This window comes from Buteo buteo, chromosome 12 (genome assembly GCF_964188355.1).
Source record: "Buteo buteo chromosome 12, bButBut1.hap1.1, whole genome shotgun sequence".
Lineage (NCBI taxonomy): Eukaryota > Metazoa > Chordata > Aves > Accipitriformes > Accipitridae > Buteo > Buteo buteo.
In genome coordinates, this window is record NC_134182.1 from 22,848,290 (window position 1) to 22,869,788 (window position 21,499).

Consider the following 21,499-nt stretch of genomic DNA (forward strand, 5'->3'; position numbering starts at 1 on the left):
CTACAGAAACATTCACTGGCTATCACAGAGTCAGTGTACCCCAAAAAACTCCAAATGCAATACCCACATGTAAAAAAATGCTGTTACTGTCCTGTGCCATATATCTGGTCACCACAGCTAACATAGAATTTTCACTCTGTGTGGGCCAACCTATACTCCAAATGCATATCCAATACAGCTCTTTGGCACATCCTGCTTTAGGAGGCAACAGTGTCTGTTCACTGGCATCATGAGAAGCAAAAGCAAGAGAGATTTGTCCAGTTGCCTTCCTGCGCTTATGGATAGAGGCAACCTTAGCCTCCATGTGTCTCAAGCCAGACTATGTGACAAGCTGCTGCAGTAAGCCTGATCAAGACAACTAATGAGCAAGATGGATGATTCAATAACTGCATCAAGAGGTCTTGTCCAGGACAGACAAACAAGCTGTGTGAAGTTAAAAGCAGCACCTGTAGACTGCTGGTGCTGAGTACAATGGAAAAGGACTGCAAGGTTATTAAAGGACACTTTAACATTTAATGAGCGAGATCTTTTCATTCAGAGAAGGCATCTCAATTAAAACTATGTTCAGATCCATTCTACTGCTAGCTGTTTTGAAGCTCATTTTAAAATAAAAGGATGACGCCTCCTAGGGCAGGAACTTGCATCTCAGTTCTGCTTCTACGTTAATGCTCACGATTCAGATCTGAGTAATAGCATTATAGTGACTCTTGGATTAAAATCGAGTTTCAGGAGGATTATTGCTCATTCCTGCTTTTCCATACCAATTAACCTTGACTGTTAGGCAGAAACCTCTGTTCCCTGCATGGGAACAATTTCAAGAGCTATCAAGAAAAAGGGATCAGGCTAGCTGTTGAACAACAGTCCATGTAACAAGCCCTACTTAACACCTAACATATTTCCAAAGAAAATGAAATCCCTAGACTCTACAGTCTTACATAGTTCTTGTTGAATGTAAATACCACCGGACATATCATGTGTCTGTCATACCAATCGCACCCTACGGAAGTCTCTTAAAAGTAATCAGAATCACACTTTTCTTACAGTCCCACTCCCTCCTTCCATAATACAAAGATCCCAGTCCCCCTAATTCAGTTGCACTCCATATCCTTAAATATGCACTTTATTATCTATTCTTTTTGCTGTGTTAAGAGTAGCTTAGCTTCCCTGTTTTACAAAAGCCAGGACAGATCAGCATTGCCCACGAAACACTAACATCGCTAACATGTAACTGGAATAGAACGCAACAGCTGATTAACATCTGAACAGGAACAGGACAGGAAGCAAAGGACCCGAATCCAATCCCCAGAAGGAATGTAAATGGTGAATAAAAATACCCAGGGGAGATTTTGACCAGGAAATGAACACTAGCTTTCTAATGCATATAAAAGCACAGAACCACCTTTAATGGCTACATCTGAAATTGCACAAGAACCAGCTTGGCAAAAGGTCATTTGCCAAGTTACCTTTAGTACTGACAGCTACATCGGGGGCTAATGACAGCTCCTCATCTGGAAACACTGACACACCAGAAGCCCGTTGAGTTTGTTTAGTGATCCTGTTAGCTTGATCTCTTAGTTTGTTCAGTGATCCTTTCAACTCTCACAAGGTGGTTTAGGCTACAAAATTCCAGAGCTTCTTCGTCTTTGCACCTTGTGTTTCATGTCCTTCCCCACTTGGTCTTCTTACCTGTGTCCTTTTAAGATCTTCCATGGGAAGACTTTTGGAGCATGTTTCTCAGATATTTAAAGAGATGTATACTAGGCCATTAGAAAACAACTGATGGAGATCAGGAGAACTCTCTAAAATTCCTGAAAATAACTGTCTGGGCCCTGACAGAAAAAGCAAATCTTGATACTCTTAACAACATGTATCTGGCAAAAAGCTGGTAGATCACATGAGGGAAATCTGGGAGCCATGGCCTTAAACTTTCTCAAACACAAGCTAGGGAACAGCTACAGCAAGCAAACATTTGAAGAGAAGTGAAGGAGGGAGTGGGTGAACACTTCTGTAGAAAATCAGCATGTAGGAATTCCCTTCCCAGACCTCTGTCGGCTCCTGCGCTGTGTAAGAGAGGAAGAAAAAGGGGAAAAGAAAAATCTTACATAACCTTCCTAGAGCATAAAATCAAAAGGCATTTACCTAGGACAAGGTAGGAACAGCTTAAATTCTTCAACCACTGAGAAGCGGACTCTCAGCCCCTGTAAGTATTCCCTAAGTCTCATACAACACCCAGTAATTAATATCAGCAGCCCTCTTGTTTCAGCCTTTGGTTTCAGAAGTTCTGCGAAAACTACAGTCTCTAGCTCCTCAGTGCCAGGGACTGAATGTCACTGAGCCATCCCTCTAGCAGAGAATATAGCAATGCTCCATTACTGCCATCTATATACTTGCCTCAATACGCTCTCTAACAGATCCCCTCTATATGAGTTGCAGTGACGCACAGATGGTTAACACACTATGCAGCATCTACACAGCCAGACAATGGAGCAAAGCATGTTATTTACATTATTTACAGAGGACAGATGGACAAGCTATTGCAGTGAGCCAGCCTACAGAGCATCTGCAAAGTTGAGGAGGCGTTAAGTCCAGCACTGATGCTTGCAGGTGCTGAAATTTCAAGCTCTGCCTAGCTGCAGAAAAGCCCAGCTCAAACCTGCTCAGCCATCTGAAATCTTTTGAAACCTTAAACACTTGCGAAAGTTTTGAGATGTTGCTTTTACTGCATACACAGCACACTAACCAAGTGTGCAGGCAATTTTATTGGCAGGCTGAGGAGGAACCTTAAAATAAATAATATTTCAGGGGTTTCACATCTGTTCTAGACAAGAAAAAGCCTAATTTATAAGAAGGAGCAATCTACTTTAAACAAACACTATGGCTAAGAACGACCAAGTTGTACAAAGGCTTGCAATGATCAGTTCGCCCATCCTCCTCCAACACGCACCACAACAGGCTCTTTCATTCCACGATCACATGGCTGCAGCCAAACATGACATACTGTTCAGCAAGTAATAAAAAGGATCAGCTTTTTCCCCAAGGTCTTGTCTACATATACACTGTACTACATTAAATTGACTTAGAAAATAATGTTAAGCAGTATAACCCTCCTGGGTAAATGTTCTTAATTCAGTTTAAGAGCAGTTTACATTGAATCAACTTAAGTTAAATAGATAGATACAAGACGCAAACTAAATTAAGGATGCCTATACAAGAATGCTGCACTAATATAATCACAGCTGTTTCTAATCTGATTAAGTTAAATCAGTACAACTTTCCTGCAATGGCAAAATCCTTGCCATATTGAAGTTAACCCTTTTTTTGCCCTTTTCTACTTCCAAGGAAGGTTTTGCTGGGGTTTATGGTGATTTTTTTTTTTCTTCCAAAAAAACCAGAGTGACCTCTTTCTCTCTCAGAATCAATATAAGCTAACCACACTACACAAGGTATATTAAGGTAGTAAAGGTATTGACATTTATATGACTTGAAAGTTTTACTACTCCTATGCCAATTAAAAAGCATAATAATGCTCAGACCAGCATGGCATAACATTTTTTACACTCTCCCCAAGCAAGAGGGGAAGTATGACCACAAATATTTGCACCGTACTCTGCTTTCCATACACCCACGCAGCTTTGGCTTGCTGATGTCCAACATACCTGGAGCAGTTCAGACACCAGGAAGGCAACGTTCCCCACTCACTCATTCCTAAGGGTATGGCTCACCAACAGCTTATCTGAGCAAACTGGAGTGAGGAGTTAGAGCACGTTATCTAACTGCCCCTCTTCCACCAAAATACGAAGTTCTCTTGCTAACTGTGGGGTAAGCACATACACAAAACAAGCCTGAGGTCACAGACCTAACGTGCTACAAATCCATACTCTAAAATCACCTCTCATCTCCTCAGTTCCCACAGCACTTCCCCTTGAAACGTATTTGTCAAAATTAAATTCCAGCAATTCCAAAATTACAGGGTTTTTTTCCATTCTTCATTCAAAACTATCTGAACTGTTCTTCCTGAATATCAAGACTTACTTTATCTTAATTCTTTTGGTACTCTCACTTTCATCTCTACCTGCTTCTTCAATCAGGTCTCTTCAAGCTCACTCCAACCTTCCTCACAACCATCACCCTCTCCTCACTGCTGCCTTCTACTGCTGTCTCTGAGCTACCATACACAGAACTAACTTCCTCTTCAGTATAAGTTTTCCATATTCAGCATGGAAAGACAATAGCAAGAATCCTCTCAAAGCCCCTTGCAGAGAACTAAATCCCTCACTGGCCTGCAGAAACTAAATTGTGCCACAACTCTGAACAACATGGTGAGCTGTCACTTCAGCTGAGCACCAGCAGCAGCCGTGAAATCAACCAGAGTTGTAAGTCCATTTAATTTATTATTTTTTTGAAAGAGCTATTTTGAAGCCCTGATCACATGGCAACATGGGCTGTAGGTACACAAAGGAGTTCAGTTGCTAAGGGAACCACACTTCCACATTTTCTGTTTTACAAGATTTAAATTTCAACTCTCAAAGGGCTGCAGGCACATTTTTGCAATAAACTGTTTGGTCCTGAGTCTCATATTCACACTGGTAGCTTCTAGTAATTATAAGGTTATGTGGCCCCACACCAACTCTAGGATTCATGCTCACCGCAAATATATGCAATGAGGAAGGCAGGAACAATTTCCGTTCCATAAATAAAGAAATTGAGGCACTAGGAGAAAAAACAGCTTTGTGCACTATTTTTGCACGTAATTCCATGTTAAAGAAAAACAGCCTCAGCTGTCATAAGAAAGGAATTGCAGGAAAATTCAGCAAGACACAGCCTTATTTCTTCTACCTAAAACAAGAGTGATCTGGGATAGAAAAGAGAAAGAAAGTGTGCATGAGCTAAACACCTACCTGACAGCAATTGAGTTGAATAGCCTGCAATTCTTTGTAAGTACAAGTAAAGCAGCAACCCTGATCCAGTAGTAGGAGAACAATATTTGTACTATACTCAATTCTCTCTGCTGCTGGGGTTTAATCCCAGCAAGAATCGTTTTGGTTTAATTAGCTTTTCCCTAGCAGATGGTCAGATGTGAGAGGCAGAGAATGGTACTGGCTTAACTGTTGGGTGATTGTGCTGCTGCATCTGTAGCTGAACAGTTAAGCATGTCCAGGAGTCCAGCTGTAGTTTGCACGACACAGTCCGTCTCTGCCATTAGCCAAATGTCAGCTTCCTCTTTCTCCAGATTATGTATCAGTCGGAGGCACTACCCAAAGGCAGACAAACAACTAACATGCAGTCTCACCACCATCCCCTTTCTCAGACAAAACCCTCAAATCTTAATCAACTGAAAGTCCCTCTTCCTTTGGTGACAGAAGCACATTCAGAAGCATTGCCATGGAAACTTGAGCCATCCTCTGTGCTATTCATCAGAGAAGATCTTCTAGCACAGAAATATTTTATGATCTCTACGGCACTGAATACAGACAGCAGTCAGTGTAACGAAGTAAAATAACAGACTCCAGCATTGTGTGAGGATAGCAGTGGGTCATTCTTCAACCAAGCTGCCTGATCCTCCCTCCACCTACAACGAGCAATAGCTGTTATAAGCTGGCAGGGAAAAGCAGTGTAGCAGTGAGAGAAACAGAAGTGGTGTTAGAGGAATAAACCTATCCAGCCAAAGGGAGAAAAGGGAAAGGGGTTCACAGCCTTTTCCCAAAGCTGATCACATCCTGCCACTTTCCCTTCCCTGAGGTTATGAGTGATGTTGCTACTGACTCCCTTGCAAAGCAGGATTCCTACCAGGCACAGATGCCTCCCACTTAACCCAAGCCACAGCCACTGTTTACTTTGCAGACCACATCAAGTATTCCCCATCGACTTCCACTCAGCCTCTGTACCCAGGCACGATGTGGAGTGTTAGAGCACCCACACCTACACACTGGCAGTAGTCGTCTCAACAGGCCACAAAGGCAGAACAAGGAAAGGAGACGGCTTTCAAAAACATGCTTTGGGCCTAGCAGATTCAGAGCCTGAGCCAAGGGCAGGAACAGGCACAAAACTTGTCTCAACTCTGTAAACAATAGAGCAGCACAGCTCCTGAAGCAGAATGTAACCCTGGAGCATCTCTTTTTTGTGGTGTGGCCCTGTAGTTAATCTGCCTCACTTTGCCTCATTTGGGTTTTTGTTGGATTTTTTTTTTTAAGATTTTTTTTTTTTTAATGATTCCCTTAGTCTTCAGCACCATTGAACTGCTGAGAGATTTCATTCTGAGAGTTCAGTCACATATACAACACAGTTTAATCCAGCTTAGGAAAAACAAACAGATCCACCCAGCCATCTTTCATTGGTGACCTGTATAAAGCACGCAACTGGCTCTGGCTCTTCTCTCCCCATTCACCTGGGCTCCTGTCAGTCCTTTTAACAGCAGGATCCTAACCACGGCAGAGGGGACCCACACCTCCACCCCCTGCCCTACAGGCTGCACATGAGGAGGCTGCCTGTCACCAGCAGTCACATGCTGCACTGCTTGTCTTTCTGTATATGCTGTATTGTACCTCCTAGGTTCACCTTCCTCCCTTTGGGGGGATAACCACCAATGCCCCACCTGAGACCAAGCAGGGTTGCTTCAGCTCTTCCCTCAGATACAACCCCTCCTCCAGGCAGAGTCAGAGCTCTCATTAACCATCTCCTTCCACATTTGTCATCATTGCTAGCACCAGTGTTGTTTTTCAGCTGGAGCTAATAATGAGCATAAATTGTCTCAAAGGGCAACTGCAGCAAAGGCCCAAGACTCCAGTTCTACCACAAGGTCAGCTTGTCCAGACTAGCACTGCATCCCCTGCCTGGCATTGCTCTTGTAAGACTGAAATGCCTCATCTTTACCACCGTTATCCTTTGGGATAGCATAAGGCCATTAATTATTCTGAGGTTAAGGAAAAACATCTCCTTTTTAGCAGTGAAGACAAGTTGCTCACCTCCACAGGACTCCTCCCTGTAAAGCCCCTGTAAGTAAGCTCTGTGCAGCTCTTCAGAGAGCAAGCTGGGAATGAGAGATAGTTGAGCTGCAAGCAAAGTCACCTATCTTCAAAGGGGCTCTAACTGAGAGCAGAGGATGATCGGCCCCAGATATCCTAAAGAAAGCAAACCATCATGTTCCAGGTACTTTTTTTTTTTTTTTTTGTCAAGTGTCAGACTAAACCACTCTAAGAACTAGCCGCTCACGGCTCATCTAAGGGCAAAGACCATGGACAAATGCCAGTGTATAGCTAGGCAGATGTTGCAAAGATAAGGTGTTTGTCCAGTGCCAACAGCAAGCTGTTCACTCATGCCTTCAGCTTCGTGCAGCTGCACGAGCTTAGCTCTACAGAGTCCGTGACTCTGGACTAAGGAATGTCTCAACTGCAGAAACACCAGCTGTGCTGCCAGCTCAAGGTGCCCCAGAATCAGACCAATTCCCAGTTTTACTGTCCAGCCGTCGCCCTGCTTTCTGCTCCCTGCCCCACCAGGGGGAGATCTAGCTACTTGGTGAGGGTTACTGCTGTAGCCGGAGGAGCACATCTCCCCGGCAGAGGTGTTTGGGACTAGATGGTCCTGTCCTACACAAGACACTCAGTTCCTACACTGTCCTGAAGGCCAGCAGGGAAGCCAAAACAAGGAACTAGTCACTTTTTCCCCACAACATATTAAAACTCACTGACAGGAAAGAAAAAGGCCAAGAATCAGCCCTCGTTTCTCCTTAGCCAATGTCACATGCATTTCGTTTCGGTTCCCTTACTCCCTTGCTGGCAATCAGAAAGCAACAGCAGAAGCAGTATTTAATCTTAAACAAGACCTCCATTTTTGCAGCCATAGCCTATATCGCACAACAAAGCTGAAACACCCAATGATCATACACACTTAAATGTTCTATCAACATCATTCCACATAATCCATTTTTAGACTCACTTATATTTTGCTACACCTCACATTGCCACTGGCCATATTGTTGAGTTTGACACTGCAGAACAGAGGAAGGAAAACGAAGATTCAGGCAACACACTTTCTCATCAACACCCAAGCCCCAAAAGTCAGGTACGGAGTCAGTGGCAACTAGCTTGAAATAAAACGCACAGTTTACATGAAATCAAGAGACAAGAGAGCCCAATGTGAATAATTTCCAAAGATTTCACAATGGTGAGAGTCTTTTGCAACAAGTAACATTCCCCTAATCACCTATCATTGAGGTCCTGCTTTGAAAAGTGATACATCCTTCGAGAGAGGGTGGCACAGATCTGTCTGGTAACAGCAGCTCTGCAGCAACTGACCCACAGACTGTGGCAACAGCTAAAAAGCAAAAACTATCCTATAAAGCCAGAGCACTTCTGAGAGCCAATTCTTTCATGCCTGCTATTGTCTGAGCTAGCAGTAGGGAGGTCTTCTGCAGAAGACTAACTTTAATATATAAATGACTGGCAGGTCACAGAATTTCAGGCTGCTAGAAATTGCCAGAAGGGAAACTGCAAGTCCCAAAGATCAAAGCAAACTGGTAATGAAGTGAACAGCCCAGGGCTTATGAGGACACAGAAGATGCTCTGCTGTTCTTTCCACAAGCCTTGCCTACGGGCTACAGATACTGACACTGCCAAAAGGGACCATGAAAGACTTACATAACAAGGACAACGATGGCTTGCGTGATAGGGGCATAGAAAACTAGTGACCATTTCTCACAGACATTGTGTCAAGGATCCCAAAATAATGCATCTGCATCCTGATCTGCCATCCTTCACCAAGCTTCCTGTCCTCATCTCTTGAGGTACCAGCCAGAAAAAGGAAGCTTTTCCAGAAGAAGCTGGAGCAGTTCAGCTGCAGCACATATGTGTAAGAACATTTACGCACTGACTGGGGGAAGCACTCTTGCCCGGGTTAAATCCCAGAGCCATTCCATCTCCAGGCAGACATCTCACGTACAGTTTGTACTGAGCAGGGCTTGATGGCATGAGCCACCCCATCATCTACTGATTGCCAAGAGCACACAGGCTGCAGAGGGGGATGAGCCAACCTTAATTGGCCTTATCAGTGTAAATTAAACCCTACAACACACCCAAGCAAACAGCCAGTTCCTTTGGAGGAGCAGGCATGAGTTATTTTGCTGCAGCTATAAAGGAAACATTGCTGCTAGGACATGCCCCTGGAGTGACTGTGCCGCTCAGCTCTCCTGCTGCATTCCTGGGGTTGTTTAGCATGGACTCAGCTCCAGCCATTCCACAAGCAAAAAGTCTGAACCCTGAATGCCATCTGCAAACAAGCCAGGCTCCACCTCCTGCATGCCTGCAGGCCACCAGGTGTGGCCAGGAATGGCACAAGCTACACACCAAACACACCTTTGATGTGGAGCTGAAAGCATGTAGCCAGGGGGCATGAACAGCACGCCGCCCGCTGCCGTGCTGACTCCCAGTGCAGGAATGTGGCTGCAACCACAGGCCAAGGAAGGCAAACACACTGCATTCCTCACCAGGCAGGGAAAGAAAACAAGGAGCAAGCCCACACACCCACCACGCTGACACCCGCCACGCTCTCCACGCATGCCAGCCCTGCCACTGCCAGGACCCCAACAACAGCTTCAGCCTTAAACTCGCTTGTGGGAGAGTCCTTGAGTTCTCCAGGCAACTTCCTGAGCCATGGGACAAGAGAAACAGAGCAAGGCAGGAGAGTTATCAACTGGGCACACAAGCCATGGGGAAGAGACAAGCCACCACCAGGGCTGGGAAGTAACCACGTTCCAGGGCAGGAACAGCCTGGGAAGGGAATTTCCCTGACTTTTCCTATATGACAAAGGGCAAACGTAACACTGAGACTTGTTGACCTGAGGGGGCAGAGCTGAATAAGAAGCTGACTTTGGGCATCAGGGGTGCTTGGAAGGATCCAGACTTTTTTCCACCCCCAGGAAACTACTCTACCTTAAGTCAAGCAGCTTCTCTGAGATGCAGACACTTACTCATTAGCCAAAAATCCTTTTGTAAACACTGTCCCCACTGCCCACAGAAACAGATCTGATCTTCATTGTACATTATTCTCCCCCTACAGCATTGACATCTGGTCACTTACATGATCACGAGAAGAGAGACTCAATGTACAAAAACCCAAGACATCAGGTAACCTCTCATCTCAGAACCTCACTATTTTAGAGTCATGAACAGACTCTATGCTCTAGTTAGAAAAAAACACTACTCCTCCTTCATGCAGCACTCCTGCAAATCCCAAAGCTTTCCAAAGAATTCACAGTTCCCAAACATGAAGTTACTCTGAAATGAAAAAGATGAGGATGCATCAGGAGGTGAAGTTGTCAGCAGCATTCTCAAGTCCATGAGAGGAAGGCTGTATTGTGAATCCCCCACATTCTGAATCTGCACTTACTTTGTATAATACAGCGAAACATCAACCCACTCCTAAAAACCCATTGCCCAGAGCTAAGGGCCAACTGTGAGACTTAATAGGCAGTGTTCTCTCAGTGCCAAGCAGGAAACTCAACACTGTCACAAGCACTGTAGCAAGAATATATCCCACTTGAATCTACACCAATACCCAAAGGCTGCCAAAAAAAGAGCTTCAATCTGCTGTGCTTCAGAGTAGGTTCTGAACTTCAGCAAAGCACACGGATGTCAGAAAGGAGCAGGAGTAGGATTTCATAAGGCAAAAATGACAAACAGATATGGTAGAAGACATGTTCCCTTCTACTTTCCAAGAAGCAAAAAGCACACACACAGAGAGAGCCCTATGCTGTCACTGCACAAAAGTGTCAGCAAATTCAAAGAGCACCCACAAAGGGCTAAAACACTGTAATCTCTGGGGAGCCTGGAAGGCAAAAAGGTCAGTGTAGCCACAAGCTCCAGAAACATGCCGATGCATCTAGCAAGCTGCCGGAGCAGGGATGATTTATAAGGCTGTGGCCCAGCTGCTCCACACCCCACATGTGAATTTCAAGGCCCTCGCTGAGGGGAATGGTCTGGTATTAGGTTAACAAGAACAGACCAGATGAGGTCCAGTAGACTTTCCCATGCCCATTAAAATTCAAGGCCTCAAGCTAGCTACCCCCTTCTAAGCCAGTAAGGTAAGCTGCTGCATTAGCTCCAGTACTCTAAAGAAAGAGGCATGAAAGGCCAGATTTACCAATAGATTTATATCCAAAGATATAAATAGAAGCCTGGCAGGATTTACAAAAGCACCCAAACAGATTAGGTGTCTAAATTGCTGCATGCAGGAGAAAGGGCTTCTCCACTTCTAACCACTCCATACCTCTCCAACCCTAGCCGCCACAAGAAAACCCATTTCAGAGAGGACAGAAGCCCCTGCTGCTCTACAGGTTGCCAAGGGCCATCCCTGTGCAATCCACTTCAATGGTGACAGCACCCAAATTCCCACAAGTCTCAACAGTGCAATCTGCAATGGCTGCAACTCTCGCAGAATGTAGGTCTGCCTATTTCCCAGAATAGGAGCTGCCTCTTCAGCCTCTTCTCTCCCTTCCCCCACTACATCTTTATTTTTCATAGACTTAATACTGTTTCAAGGTACAACCCTCATCCTGCCACCAGTGGGTGGGTGAGTGGGGGAAAGGGGCCCTTTATAATTGTAGTGTTGCAATCTGCCAGGCAGGCCAGGCGGCCTGTTCCCGCCTGCACTGTATTAAATACCTTATAACTGATTACACCCCCATGGGGCATGATTAGCAGTCTTCAGAGAACAAAGTCTACTTTCATAAGAATAAGAACAGACACGTACTGCTAACCTACTACACAGCTGGGCAGGTGAGGAAACAGGGGAAAAAAAGGAGGGGGTGCGGAGGGGAAGAGTTAACTGTACTGCTAACTATTCTTTCCTTCCCTCCCCTATTGCAGTGTCTCTGAGTTGTGATTTCCACTACCCTGAATTGTTCCCCTCGGACCTACCCCAGAAGATTCAGGTAATGTAAGCCCATAAACAAACTGCCACCTGTGGAAGTCGGGCAAAGTCCTAACCTGGAGAGGTAAGGCCTTGAGGCAAGCAGATTGAGCTTTGCTCTGTGTGACAGCAATTCCCCTCACACCAGTTCCTAGGAAAAGGGAAGCGTGAATTTCAACAGCAGCATCAAAAACAAGGAAAAGGAGGGAAACCTTGAAATACGATCACATACCCACACCCCTCTCTAACCTCTCTATGTATCTGGAAAGCCTATATAAGCAACAGCAAAACATCTAATTCAGTCTGGAGGTTAACAGCTCTCCAGAATCAGATGATTATTTTTTTCTTGTGGTGAGAGAGGAGGCAGCAAACAGGAGGAAAGCCCTCTCCACCCGAGAGAGATAACAGGGATCCCCAAACATACATAGTCCATATGCATTGCTGCAACAAACCAGCCTGATGGAAACTTAGCCAATCTGACATGAAATGACCTACAACTCATTAGCAGGTGCCTTCCAAATCTCAAATGCCCACACAGCCAGCCACAAACATATTCGGTGCTATCTGGCCTCCATCTCAGCAAAACACAAAGAATCAAACAGACTATACAGCCTTTCACCAAAAGGAGTAAGAAAAATGGAGGCAACTCCTAGGCTCAAACAAGCCTAGGATGAGCCATTCCAGCTACTCTCCCCAAACCTATGACAGAGGAGAGCAGAGCAGGAAGCTCCAGGAAAACTTTTTTATTTCAGAGGGACACCTGTGCAGCAGCTTCAACAAAATAGTAAGAACCTTTCTAACTGTGTCATTTTGGAAACAAGTCACCTGCTTTACCCAGAGCCCACTGGCTTTGCCCACGGCCCCATGGAAGCTCATGGTACAGTCTGGAAGCACTTGTGTTCAGGTGATGCATCTAGAAGGGGGCACCTTGCTGACACATTCCACCCACATTCTTACTCAACCCACCAGAGAAAGGATTTGTTGACGGAGACACCAACCCAGCTAAAAATGATCTACTTATATCTGCTTTATTCAGCAGCTGGTCCTTCAGCCAGCACATAGGAGGCATCTGAACTGTACTGTCTAGTCTCGTTTGTACAGCAAAATCTGCATGTTCTCTTTACTACAGAAAGACCTGAAGGCACCAACTGACTTCAGGCTCTGATGTACTCGACATTGATGTAAAAGCATCAGTACATTTAGGGTTATCAAACAGATTGTGCTTCCAGGGTTTGGACAAACAGGAGGCTTCACCATAAACACAAGTTAGTCATTAGAAGCTCCAGAAGGTAATTTAAATTATCGCAGCCAGCACAAAAATAGTTTTACTTTGGGACTTGAAGTTGCAAAGCAGTAATAAATCCAAGTGACAGAGTAAAACTTTTTATAAAAGCTGAAAATTAGTTGTGAAGCCCCAGACAGCCTTGTATATAATTTGATTCAACTACCATGGACTAGCAAAAGGGAAACCACTCTTCACACTGTAAAAAAAAGGATCCAAAAACTCTATCATCCTTCAGCTCCTAGGAGGCAGAAATAGTCTGCTTGCATTTTGTATGTGTATATATATACACACATGTAAAATATATAGAAATAATAAATATATAAATAAAATTTAAAACCCACGCATCTAACAATAAATGGTTCAATCCCCCACCATGCTGGGCAGCTATCAATCAGGCATCTTAGCTCAAATTGGAGCACTGCAATCCAATGCTCTCCCCTGGCTGCTGTACCCTCACAGATACCCTGCAACCATTCCCCATTCCCAGAGTAAATTGTCTTCCACTGCAGAGAAGCACTCCTGCTATTCCAATACCGGTATTCACCACCAGGGCAAGAGACCCTAATTTAGCCCCGCACGGGCCTTCTGCAAACTGCTAATCCCCAATACACAGCTGTTTTTCAAATGCACAGGCATGAGCAAACCATAAACGATTTATGGCGCGTGGCAGGAAGACTCCTGGCTCCCTGCGTAGGCGGGGTTTTGGGACAAGATCATGCTTGGACTAATGTTTATATTGCAAGTTGTCAGTTGGGTAGTAAATCATCTCTGGAGCTGCATAGCAATACAGCTCTCCCCATCCAGCTGGAGCCTTGACAACATTGAATTCTGTTATAGCCATTTCAGATACACCTGGGGACCTATTTACAAAGGCATCATCTAATCAAGGAAAAATGGATACACTTATAAGCAGACTGTACAGAAATTCTGCAGCCCAGCAAGGGTGATTTGCTTTCAGGAATCAATCCACCCTGGTACGAGAAGCTTCCCAAAAATTACACTCCGTACTAGCCCTAGAAATCAGATTGAGTGCCTACACAGACATCTACTAACAGAGTGCATTGCTAGCAAAACACAGTTATCTGAGAAAATCCTTCTGAGCAAAGTTTTCATTTCCTAGTATTTACATAACCATACTGCAAGCAATGCTTAGAAATTAAATTCTAAAAGTTCAAGAAATATATTTTGCATACTTTAGTGCATGAGACACTTTCTTCACAGAAAAATGAAACCACTTAAAGGTAGGATGTGAACTTGAAGTCCATTCTCAAGAAAGATTACTTAAAGCAACTCTAATTTTAAACAAATATCCTGTCATTTTCCATTATTTTCTTTTCCCCCATTTGAAAGGGCTGTGCACACAATACACTGGGTACGGATCTCCCACAGCTAAAAGGGAAGGGGGAAGAGTTCTCAATAAGGAAAAAATAATAAATAAAAACACACGAGAAAAACCAGAACAGTAGAATTAACTGCAATCACATTTCAGTTGTGTGAGATAGACCAGATTTCAAGTCATCTCCCTAGAATATTTTTAACTTTTCCATTGGGCAGCAGCAGAGTCCTCACTAACGAACAGCAAAGCTGAAGTATGAAATCTCATTTAGGAGACAATGAAGCAAGGAATCTTTGGGAATCATATAGAGCTTGTGCAGCAAGATACATGCAGGTCTAAATGCAGTTACCCTGAGTAGCATATGCTAAAATAATGGTCAAAAACCTTACTGCCACAACGATTATCTAATTATTATCTCAGGAAAATAACTTATACTCTTTTGAAACAAATGCTAAAAAGTAAAACTCGCCTAAGGCTTTTTATGAGCCTAAGTATAATTCCCCAATGGTTAGAGAAACTACCTCATCTGTCCCTTTTGATTTCAGAACCATTTGTGCATAAGTGTTAAATTAATGCAACCAGACAACTGAGACTTCAAACACAAGAGTAAGAAAATCCAGTTATGACTCCTACACCATTGTCAAAACCAGCTTTATCGCAGAGCCAAAACACAAATATAGAACTCAACCAAAGACATAGCAGTCACTGACTGCTGAATTCACTGACCCCTAGAAATCAGAAATTTAAAACAGTTCTCTCTTGCCACTAGCAGCAGGTCAGATCCTCTGTGCCTAAAAACCACAGAAAACCTTACTTTCCAATCCTGACCCATTTCACTTTCTCAGCATCACAAAACTTCTGTGAAAGTCAGTAACCCTTTACACACAGCTGTTACACCTGCCACAGCAGGGTTATGTTGTGCCCTAAAGCACATGTTGTTCCCAGAACAGCCCATAGGGAGGGTATCCATACAAGGATCTCAAAGTTTGCATGACCTGCTCCTAGCTCTGAAAATCCCCCTCTTTCCTTCAGGAGTTCCCCTTGCGTTTAGGCAAACATTACAAACAAACACCTGTTTATACATATCTCCATACTACTGCCACTTACCTTTATTAGCCTATCCATCAAACCAAATTTATGCCTACTTGACCAAGCAGCACTGATGGTTCTCTTGATCCTCAACACAGATTGGACATGAGCACAAGACACAGACTGTGTCTTCCCAGACACTAGCACATTGAGGCTCATGCTACAACATGCCAGATCTCACTTGAACAGCCTTAAAGCCCTTCCTTTCAGCCACCTTCCAGACTAAAGTCCACTACAAGACTGCAACGTGGAGAGGCCAAACTCCACACATTCTTTCCCCTCTAACAAGCAAAGGCAAGGAACACAAAGAGCTTTGCCTGATCACTTGGCAGGAAGAGACAATACATGTCGTCACATTCACAAATGCAGCAGACCTCATCTATGGACTGCGCTATCTTTCCAAGGACCCCGCTCTCCACCAGCTTAAAATCCTCAACTACCAGGCCTAATCAGAGCACCTTGAGTTCTCTGTGGGTTTGTTTTTTGGTTGGTGGGGTTTTTTTCCTAATGCAGTTATCACAAAAAGAAAGGTTAGTGGGCTACCTAACATAGTGAGTAAGTATGATTCAATACCTTGCCTCTGACCCAGGCCAATACAAGGTGGTTTAGAAGATGGAGCAAGAAGCCTCAGTGGACAATTATGGAACAAACTGCCCTTTCTTTAAACCTTTACCTGTTAAGAGATTGGGTTATGACTTAAAGATACACCTTCTAGAATGAGTTCTTTAGCTAAAGCAAGTCTGAACATTTCCACCCATAAGTGCTTGATCTTTTCTGAACCCTGCTCAGCTCTTAGCCTCAGTGCTATTATGTGGTAGTGAATTTCCACAGATTAGACATCATGTGAAAATACTTCAAAATGATTATTCAGTTTGATGCCTATCTGTTTCACTGAATTGCATTCACCTCAACTGAAGAATACATTCCAGCTCCTTCACCTCTGCATAGCAGTCTTCCTCAGGCTTGGCACCCAGCATTGTTGAAAAGCAGAGGAAAACTGAGCCCACCCAAGTGATGCTTATCCTGCATTCCAACCATTGCAACGCTATTCTCACAGTCCTACATGGCCTTCCACGCCATTTCCTTCCTAAGCACAGCTCCCAGGAGGGCACTCCAGAGAGGGTGGCTCATGTCATTCCAAACATGAGACAGCCTGGAAGCTGCTGCTTTTGGCCCTCTCTGAGCATATTAGCAATAAGACCATACATTAACATCCTGACAATGAAGAGAACAATTTCCAAGTCTGGAACAAACAAGGGAGCAAAAAAGAGAAAAGATTAATTTAAGTCAAAAAGATTCAGCCAGATAAGGCATTACAAGCTGTGGAAACAAGCAAACAGCTCCTGGGAAGGCAAAAAAAGAGGGGGGGGGGGGGGGGGGCACAACATGTCTCAGAGTGCCCACTTGCCTTGAACAAGGCAGGGCCTGACTTGCACTCTGTAGCAATTTCACCATGCTACAGAGTATGCAGGACAGTGGATCACACAGGGGTCTGCTTCTTTTTGAAGTCATGGCTTTTCATCTCCTCCACTGAGCTTTACTAAAGCATTTAATGCCACAGTATCCAAGTATCTTATAGACTCTTACGGACTCTTCCTCAAATCCCCAATAAGATGGGCATTAATCGTATTTTGCAACCAAAGAACAGAGAGCAAGAAACAGTAATGAACTGAACATGTTCACACAATAAATCTGTGGCAGAAATTAGGTATCCTACGTTGCAGTTCAGAATTCTGACCGCAGGCTCATCCTTCCCCTCCAACCAGCTGTAAAGGTACTTCAATTTTAAAAAGTAACATTCTTCCTACTACAGTTACAGACCCAGCCAATCTAGATCTAAGGAAAAGCCCTTGGGTAGGGGAACTGGCAGGGAAACAGGATGGACGATTTCATGCCCCACGGCATTAGCCCTGTTTGCATAGATTACGCACATGGTTCCTTTGCAGTCCTGTGTAAAACGAATTTCAGAGAGGATCATATTTACCCAGTTACAAGTGACTTGAAATACACACAGCTAGCACAAATGCCACAAGCACTCACTCTCTCCATAGCTCAAGGTGTCATATGAAAAGGGGATATCTTCCCAACCAAAGCCTTCAAGCCAGGAGATGAACATACCCAGCTTCAGGACCTTAAATTTACTCTCAAAGCATCAATCAAGTCAAACAGCCAAGAAAATCTGTTCTATTATGACAATTCCAGTTCCTGACAACCCCAGACAAAAGAGCAGAGATGAGTCAAAAATGTGTCAAGCCAGATCCTCATTTCTGAGCAGAGGAATCCTGCCCTCAGTCTGTATCACATGCAGGCTCATTTGAGATCCCTGCATGTTGTATTTCTCCCAGCAACATGAAAGGCAGAGGGTTATTAGCTAATAATAATTAGTTACTACATTATTCTTGTCACACTGTGCTGTAAAAATGAGGCCCTTGTTAGCAAGTACACAACACAGTTAATTCATTACAATCTAACCTCCAGAATTATTTCTTGGGACTACACTGTAGATGTGGTGACACATGGAAATCTCAGAGGGTCTAGTTTTCAGTGGATCCTCCATAAAACATAGCAGACATTTTAACAGGTTAGGGAGCTCACCTTCAGAAAAATCATCAGCCTCCAGGACTCACAAGCATCAAGTCTATTTCAAACAACTACCCAGTCACATTTTACTGAAACTTGTTTACTTTGCTATTGTTCAAACAGCTTGGCTTTCTTCACCTTTTTAAAAGCACTTTATATGCCACACCAGCTGCCACAAATCCCTTCTCCAAGCCAGCTCTGGTACCATTCACATCAGCATGTGGACCAAAAATCACTCGTCCCGTCTGACTATTCGTACTGCTCCAGGACAAAAAGGGGGCAGACCTGCAAAAGACTATACCTCTTTCAAAGCTATAATCTAGTTCCCCTACATAGTATGCCACATGATTGTACTTAGAGTGGATGGCAGAGATAAGAATTCAGGGTTTGAAGGCTGCAAAGCAAGTGACTTAGCAGCGGCCAACACATGACTTGAAACAGATCAGAGAAGAATGCAAGGTCATCTTTGGTTCAGAAAGCTGGTCTGAGGAGGCAACAGGTCTTGGCATGTAACTCATCCCCTTCTGACCCAATGCCTTGTTAATGTTAACATTAAGATGAAGATAGCCATGGTCTGCACTTTGGAACTCCGCTGGCCCTGCTGAAATGCATTCCTATGATTTCAAGAGCACTAGGTGCCTGGGAAGGAATGAAAAGCCAAAAGCTCCTGATACCACAGCTAAGACGTGCTAGCTTAAATGCCGATTTAACATCCAGAAGCTGAAACACACTGTATGCAATGTACTATTGGGATACATATCCTTTCTGCAGTGATTCACTAAGACGTGAAGAAAGGAGCTGTACTAAAAGTGATCTGACAAGTAACTGAAAGGTATGATCAAAGGACCAGCTGCTGTGTACCAAACAGTTGCCCCTCTAAACTGGATCTCAACAGTTTGTTCAGGAGAGGACAGAAAGGCCAGTGGTACACCTGTACCACCCATCAGGGGATTAGCCAAAATATGGGTGGAAAAAACAATGTGGTGGAAGAAATAACCTAACAGAACAGAGGTTCACTAGAATTACCTAACTTTGGCATTGCAATTATCGCAAAAGCAGGATCATCAGAAAGGATTTCATTGAGATTCTGGCTGGGTAGACCTCTTGTGATTACACACAGAGCACAGCTACTTCAGCACTGACAGAACAGACCTTAGACTGCTTCTTTGGATGGCGTGTAAAGTGCGCTGGCTTACATCTTTAATTGAACTTTTCTTCCCAGGAGCTCTTACTGAATTTTTCAGGGTCACTCCCATTTCACTGACAACCCTGGCCTCTCAATTAAAGCAATACAGGCCTACTATGATGCAGAGAACACCACAGAGAGGGACAGTTTTTCAGGTATGTGGTTCATATATGCTCAAAAAATTTAAGTAGTGGGACCAAAAGAACACAGTTTGACTCAGCATCAGCTCATTCCTGGCTTTCTTACCTGCTGTCTGATGCTTCAACAAGGATTCATTGCTTCCTCTTATGTAGGCCCTTTATCCCAGTTCCTTCTCTGAATCTGTAAAAGAGATGCATACCTCTGAAAAGCTTTCACTGGCATAGAACTATCTATATTTGATGGATGATCCTTTTCAGCGGACAACCTCCACCTGGCATCTCTCAGATCTAGGTCATTCTCAGCCTTGCCAGACTTGCATATCATTTCCACACCCTGATGCCTAGCAATGCAATCTCCTGACCATCTAAAAATCCGTTTATTAGCACTCAATCTTCTACTCTGCTCCACACAGTGTGCTCAAGCCCAGAGCCAGATGCAGTTCAGTATTTATTGTTCACCTGTTTTTCTTTAAAGTCTTCCCATGTTCCCAGGGGCTGCTCACCAATTCTATAGTGGGAAGCATCCCTTGCACTAAAGGGGGTGTACAGGCTGGTAGAGAATTTCCCATTCCCCCCTGCCAGGTTTGGCACCAGGGGAGTGCTGCTCCTTCTCTTCCAGCTCTGCCTCTGTCAGTTATACTCTGGTTCTTTAACACACACATGCTGGCCCAGACTTGTTCCACTTTGCAGCTCCTACTCCAGCAATGCTTCCTGCACAGATACTGCCTTCTCATCCCCCACACCACCTAGCTCTCCATCACCCAGACAAGGCTACACCCTGCATGGACCTGGTTCGGCCTGTGCTTCCATGCCTGCTCTGCTCCCTAACGCCCTGATGGCCGAGGCGGTGCCACCACCGCCCTCCCCCACGGGGACGGCCCCTTCCCCGGGGCCGAGACTGCGACCCTACCGCCCTCCCGCACCCGGCCCTCATCTGCCGCTCACCCCGCCTGGCTGACTCTTCCTGCCTACGGTGCGACCCGCCCGGACCCGCTGTCCTCGGGGGACCTCCTCCCGGCCCCGGGCCACACACGGGGACAAGGAGAGCCCCCCACTCGCAGGACGCCGGCCCGAAGCCCGCCCGGGAAGGTCAGCGAGGCCCGGGGGCGCGGGGGGCCCCGCCCGGGCCCGGCTCGGTCCCCAGCCGGTCGCCTTCCCCGCTCCCCGCCCCCGGGGCCCCAACCCGGCTCTGACCCGGTCGGGCTCGGCTCCGCCCAGGGTCCCAGTGACTTTGCGGCCGGTTCGGCCCCGGTTCGGCCCCGCCCCAAACTTTGCCCCTGCTCGGCCCTGCCCCACGCTCTCGCTTCAGGCCGCCATTTTGCCGCGGGGCACGCCGGGTAATCCGGCGGAATCCCCACGCTTCAGCGCAGCTGCGTCATCGGGCAGCACAGAGGGGGCGGGGCCAGGCGCGGCGGCGGCGGGCGGCGCGTCTCTCCCGTCACCGCGGCAACGCGAGGGGCGGGGCGGCGCGGGCGGCGGGGGAGAGGGGCGACAGGACGAAACCAACGGGGCCGCGCGGGGGTGGGGGTCAGGGAACCCGAGTGCCAGCGCGGGGAGGCCGGTGCCGGTGCCTTCTCCTCAGGAGGGGGTGAGGCGGGTGGCCCTTCTCTACGGGCGCTGCCAGCGGGCTCAGCCTTCCGCCGCGCCGGCCGGGACCGCTTACCCTTTCCGGTTCGGTGGGGTCCGGGGCCGTGGTAGCAAGGGGCGGGTGGCAGCTTCGGGCAGGTCCGCGTTTGTTTGGGAAAGCTTTGCCGGGCTGTTTGGGCTCCTTCCCCGACGTGCCCATGGAGAGAGCTCCCGCCGCGCTCCCGTGTAAGAGGAGGGTCCCGTGAGGCCTTCGCAGGGCTCTGCCAGTGGGGACGCCTGGGGACGCGGTCACGCCGCGAGGCTGTCTGTGGACGTTCATATTCAATAAACCTCCCTGATGAGACAAGCCGGCTCAAAAAGTACCACCGAGGGCACGGCGCAGGGATGGACCAACA

General features: G+C 45.8%; 1 protein-coding gene across 4 annotated transcripts in view; it reads right to left on the minus strand.

The window, feature by feature from the left end:
- The window catches only part of TJAP1 (tight junction associated protein 1), a 39,819-nt gene extending 18,974 nt beyond the window's left edge, over positions 1 to 20,845 (minus strand). For 2 of the 4 annotated variants that reach the window (XM_075043025.1, XM_075043021.1), the window contains exons 1-2: positions 20,712 to 20,845; positions 19,624 to 19,698 (exon numbers count right to left, since the gene is read on the minus strand). The gene's annotated coding sequence lies outside the window, so the exon portion shown is untranslated. The other 2 variants (XM_075043023.1, XM_075043022.1) reach the window with 2 other exon arrangements.
- Between the last annotated feature and the right edge of the window lie 654 nt (positions 20,846 to 21,499).